The sequence below is a fragment of the Salmo salar genome, chromosome ssa17 (assembly GCF_905237065.1).
Source record: "Salmo salar chromosome ssa17, Ssal_v3.1, whole genome shotgun sequence".
In the NCBI taxonomy this organism is placed as follows: domain Eukaryota; kingdom Metazoa; phylum Chordata; class Actinopteri; order Salmoniformes; family Salmonidae; genus Salmo; species Salmo salar.
The window spans coordinates 13144995-13150994 of NC_059458.1; positions in this window are offsets into that span (position 1 = coordinate 13144995).

Consider the following 6000-nt stretch of genomic DNA (forward strand, 5'->3'; position numbering starts at 1 on the left):
GCTTGTCTCCATAAACGTTTCATGGACATTCTGGTTACAGAACCTTTCCTTGACACAAAGCCCGTTGCCATGGAGACCGACTGACAAAAAGCGACCGAGCAGCGTGTCCATTTAACTTTGAGAATCCCAATCTGTCCATCTTTGATTATTCATGTCACCCTGACTGTCTGAAATCTGAAACATCACTATCCCATTCCCTTGTCAGCTATAGAGAAGTAGTGTTTTTGTTCATATGGCTGGGGGAGAAAAACTATCGTCTGTAGCTTTACCCTTGTGTGGTGTTCATGTTTTTGTTATTCTCCCAATGTTCGCGGGTCTGAAGGACCCGCAACATTATTGGGTTTTTCAAACAATACAGCCATAACAATTTAGATAAAAATACTTAATACTAAGATGTTGACATATCAATTACAAGCAATATAGACAGCATACATGGTTACTATTGGCCATTTACCTCTGCTAGATCACATTTATCAATAAAAGCGCTATTTGTTTTTTGGGGATAAAATTTGATTGTTGTAAACAAAAATCTATTATACTCAAGACTTGGGTGGAATAAATCATGTTTATTTTTAACAAATATAAATTAAACAAGGTTTTCATCACTATTGATGTTTCTTGCTTTGAACTGAACAAATTGGAAGGACAAATTTTACAGTATTTTATGGAAATTGTAAATGAGCCCCATTGAACACAAATTAAGGCCGGTCTACACACCACATGAGGGACAGCGTTTTACTGGTTGTGTGTTGCAAATGTATTTCTTGATCTTGATGCATGTGTACTGTCTTCCTGTCCTTTTTGGGTCCACATACACCGCAGCGCTTCTAATTGTTGCTCCCGGCTGCAATCTAGAATGATGAAAACACTTAGTTCAGGAATTTTACTAACATCTCACTCACATATATAGTTACAGCAGGCCAAGGGAGGAGAGTCAGACACACACACACATGCAACAACATCACTCACACGTATTTCCGGTATTGGAGTTGTTGGTTCCGTGGGTCGGGTGGATGGGGCACCAGCATCCTCCTGAATCCTCCTCATGATGGCTGCAGAAGCTGGGGTCCTTGGGATATGTTGCCTCCTCTGGATTTGAGGTCTTACCAATGCCTTGCCCAGCTCCTCGAGAAAGAGGCGTCTCCTCTGGAGCTTCCCTCTGTTCCAATCTGGTTCAACGCCATCCAGATGACAAACGCGTTGTTCGCCGAGATGTCCAAGATGTTGAAGAATTTCACAAGTGGCCAGCGTAGGGTTCTTCTTTTGCAGCTGTAGCCAGTCACCCGTTTATCTAAATTGTCCACCACTCCTTTTGTGGCATTGTAAACCATTATGAAAACAGAGTGAAGGAACACAGCAAACCTTTGTTTCATTTTTACTTGTTTTCACCAACACACACACTTTTCCACACTTTTATTACCCTCGTGTCCAGTGGACCCAAACACCACATAAGTAATGTAAAGGTGTTTGGGGGGTACACAGTGTGCACTCAATGAAAATGTGTTCTTTTGAATGCTCTTTGCAGAAAATGAGCCAAGGCCAATGAGTCTCAGGTTGAAAAAATAACTAATTGTATCATTTTTATTTTAGTAAACATTGAAAATGGGTCCCACAGACCCGAACACCACACAAGGGTTAATTGATTTCATCTTTCACACAGTGTGTGGTCTCAGTCAGCACATACAGCACATACTGTATACATTAATAATCTACACACTCTATTAGAAGAATAGATTATATAGGTATGATCTAGGCATTAGTCAGTATATGCACACTCCTGGGTAATTTTGACTCAACCAGTTGGGTCACGAACAACCCATTGTTTTCTTTAAATTGGGTTGTTGATGATGGGTTATTGAGCTATGATCCACTGAATCAAATCAGAAGACTGGAGGTGTGGCTTAGTAGGGGCATGGCTTTCAGATAGGTATTTTTGGCCACCCGTGCAAGTAAATGTAAATCTGGTTAATCTGTTCTGTTGTACTGTCAACACCTGTTAAGGTTGAGCACTGACACTTTTGTAGATTTTATAAGGCTTACACAAGTGTATGAGTTCCTTAATTAAGTGCCTATGAAAATTTGCAGTGTACAAACTTAAAAGGATGAACATAAATGACATTTAGTCTCACGGGTGGCCATAAAGAACTATCTGAAATCCAAGCCCCAATAGGCCTATTGCTCTACTACCGCCACAAGCGTCACGGGACTGGTCTGAATTTGATACCGCCGATCTGCCAACTTCTGTCTGTAGCGTCCAAACAGATTAGGCTACACACTAATATGACCCCTCTATGGAAAGGTGAGACTCTCCCAAACAGGTACGTTGTTTTGCTCTACGATGCCCACAAGCCTCACAAGACTCGTATGAAGGTACCCGGTACCAGTTTTAAAAAAATGAATGGAAGTATATATAGAAGTAGTTTAGTGCCTAAAAAAGGGGTTAAATATGGGTTTTCTTTTTTATATAATTTCCTGCTCTTTCTTATCTCTCAGATAGAGAACAGACACTTCAAAACAAATGTTCTTTTAATTTATTTTGTGATTCTCTGTTTTTCCATGTATGAATCTGTTATTCAGTGCATTTCTATCGGCTAATAGCAGTAAGGCTATTCAATAGCATTCAATGTTTTATCAAATCATTAGTTTATATTTTTGGGGGATACCTAAATATACTACATTTCAAAATCAAATAGCTAAATGATCCTTGGTATGACCATCATAAAACAATTCCATACAGTATGCTAGAAAAGTATTGGGACAGTGACAAATGTTTTGTTGTTTCGGCTCTGTACTCCAGCACTTGGGATATGAAATTATATAATGACTGTTTTTAAAGTGCAGACTGTCAGCCTTAATTTGAGGGTACCATATCAGGTAAACCGTTTAGAAATTACAGCACATTTTGGTACATAGTCCCCCCAATTTAGGGGACCAAATGTATAAGCAATCAAAAGTTTAGTATTTACTATATTCCTAGCATGCAATGATTGCATCAAGCTTGTTGGATGCATTTGCTGTTTGTTTTGGTTGTGTTTCAGATTATTTTGTGCCCATTATAAATGAATGGTGAAGAATGTTTTGTGTCATTTTCAAGTCACTTTTTTGGGAAATAAGAATATAATGTTTCTGAACACTTTCACATGGATGCTACCATGATTATGGATAGTCCCAAATGAATCATGAGAAAAAGTTTCAAATGCACAAATATCGTACCCCAAAGACATGCTAACCTCTCACCATTGCAATAACAAGGGAGGTTAGCATTTTGTGTGGGGGGGGGGGGGGGTATGATATTTATGCCTGTGTAACTTTCTCAACTCATTATTATTCACGATTCATTCAGGATTATCCATAATCATGGTAGTAATCACATTCATGTAGAAGTGTTTAGAGCATGTGTGTCACTGTCCCAATACTTTTGGAGCTGACTTTATATTATCTTAGTAGAACTCCCTACCTCCCTAGGTAGTTAAGTAACTCAACTGGCTGGGTGAAAAATAACTCAACGTGTGTTGTGTCCACTATTTGCCCAGCCCTCGGTTGTTTATAACCCAGCATTCTTTTGGAGTGCAATTACTATGGATCAAGTTTGAAACCTGGACGGTTTTGCTTAGTACATGCACAGTATGCCTTTGCCATGAGTAATGTCTCCTTTGGGTGTAGTAGTAGCAGAGGTTATTTGGCTAACACACATGAACTGCGAGAAGAGTGCGTATAACACAACTCTGTGTAAACATGAATAAATCAGGAGAACACAAAGGCCTTCCAATGGAACTCCCAGAGGAGTTCTAAAGAGAAGTCGTTGACATGTGATACTAATACACTGAACAAAAATATATAAGCATACAGCAATTTCAAAGGTTTTACTGAGTTACTGTTCATGTAAGGAAATAAGTCAATTGAAATTAAATCATTAGGCTCCAATCGATGGATTTCGCATGACTGAGGCTACAGATACGTATCTGTTGGTCACAGATACCTTATAAAAAAGGTAGGGGCGTGGATCAGAAAGCCAGTCAATATCTGGTGTGACCACCATTTGCTTAATGCAGCGCGACACATCTCCTTCACATATAGTTGATCACATATAGTTGATTGTGGCCTGTGGAATGTTGTCCCACACCTCTTCCATGGCTGTAAGAAGTTGCTGGATTTTGTCGGGAACTGGAACACGCTGTTGTACACGTCGAACCAGAGCATCCCAAACAGGCTCAATGGGTGACATCTCTTGTGAGTATGCAGGCCATGGAAGAACTGGGACATTTTCAGCTTCCAGGAATTGTGTACAGATCCTAGCGACATGAGGCAGTACATTACCATGCTGAAACATGAGGTGATGGCGGCGGATGAATGGCACGACAATGGGCCTCAATATCTTGTCACAGTATCTCTGTGCATTCAAATTGCCATCGCTAAAATGCAATTGTGTTCGTTGTCCATACCCTACCCATACCATAACCCCACCGCCACCATGGGGCACTCTGTTCACAGTTGACGTCTGCTAACTGCTCGCCCACACAATGCCAGACACGATGTCTGACATCTGCTTGGTACAGTTGAAACCGGGATTCATCCGTTAAGAGAACACTTCTCCAGCATGCCAGTGGCCATCAAAGGTGAGCATTTGCCCACTGAAGTTGGTTACAATGCCAAACTGCAGTCAGGTCAAGCCCCGGGTGAGGACGACAACCATGCAGATGAGCTTCCCTGAGACCGTTTATGACAGTTTGACAGTGAGGCCGGTTGGGCGTAGTGCCAAATTCTTTAACACGACATTGAAGGCAGCTTTAGGTAGAGAAATGAACATTACATTCTCTGGCAACAGCTGTGGTGGACATTCCTGCAGTCAGCTATGCCAATTGCACGCTCCCTCAAAACTTGAGACATCCGCGGTTATTGTGTTGTGAGACAAAACTGCACATTTTAGAGCGGCCTTTTATTGTCCCCAGCACAAGCTGTACGTGTGTAATGACCATGCTGTTTAATCAGCATCTTGATATGCCACACCTGTCAGGTGGATGGATTATCTTGGCAAAGGAGAAATGTTCACCAACAAGGATGTAAGCAAATTTGTGCACATTTTAGAGAAATAAGCTTTTTTTTTGTGCGTATGGAGCATTTCTGTGATCTTTATTTCAGCTCATGAAACATGGGACCAACACTTTACATGTTGCGTTTATATTTTTGTTCAGAGTAGAACATGCTAGGAGGTTGGACATACTGGCATACTGGCATACTGGCATACTGCCATACTGTGTAATTCAAGTACATGGTCTAAGGCTATTCGACTAAAAGGAGATCCTTTTCTACAGTTGAGATTCTAACCTTGTGGCCACAATACACATTTCCTCATTTCAAGCTACAACCCAGAAGCTCAAACACTTGATGTGAATGTAAGATGTAGAAGATCTGAAAGCTAACTCAAGAGATTTGGGATGAAGCTATGCAAAGACCAAACTCAAGAGATTTGGGATGAAGCTATGCAAAGACCAAATTCAAGAGATTTGGGATGAAGGAATGACAAGACCAAAGTCAAGAGATATGGGTTGAAGCTGTGCAAATACCAAACTCAGCATTTTATTCAAAGGAGGAACCAATTCAATGGGGGAAATGGGAATATTGTTTTAAAGTCTTGTTTTACAAAGTGCAGCCTTTGGTGTTTTTAATTAGTAGACATTAGCATATTTCTGCCTGATAAGGCGTCGGGACACAGCTGGGTAAAATGTTGAGTTGTTCTGTATGGAAGAAATCCAGGGGAAGGTCAGAGAGGACTCAGAGGCACCGAGACATCAAGGTAGAAATCCTAAATCAACTGACTTCGCATCTCAAATTCCATTGAACGATGAATGTTGAGTAATTTATTTTCCCCCTCAATAAAGCAACGAGCTGGAAGATATGGTAATTACCTAAAGCACCTAGCACAAGCCCCTGAGATGAATGCATACATTAATTGTTTTTGAATTAGCTGAAAATGATCTTTATATGAAAAAATGCAATGCG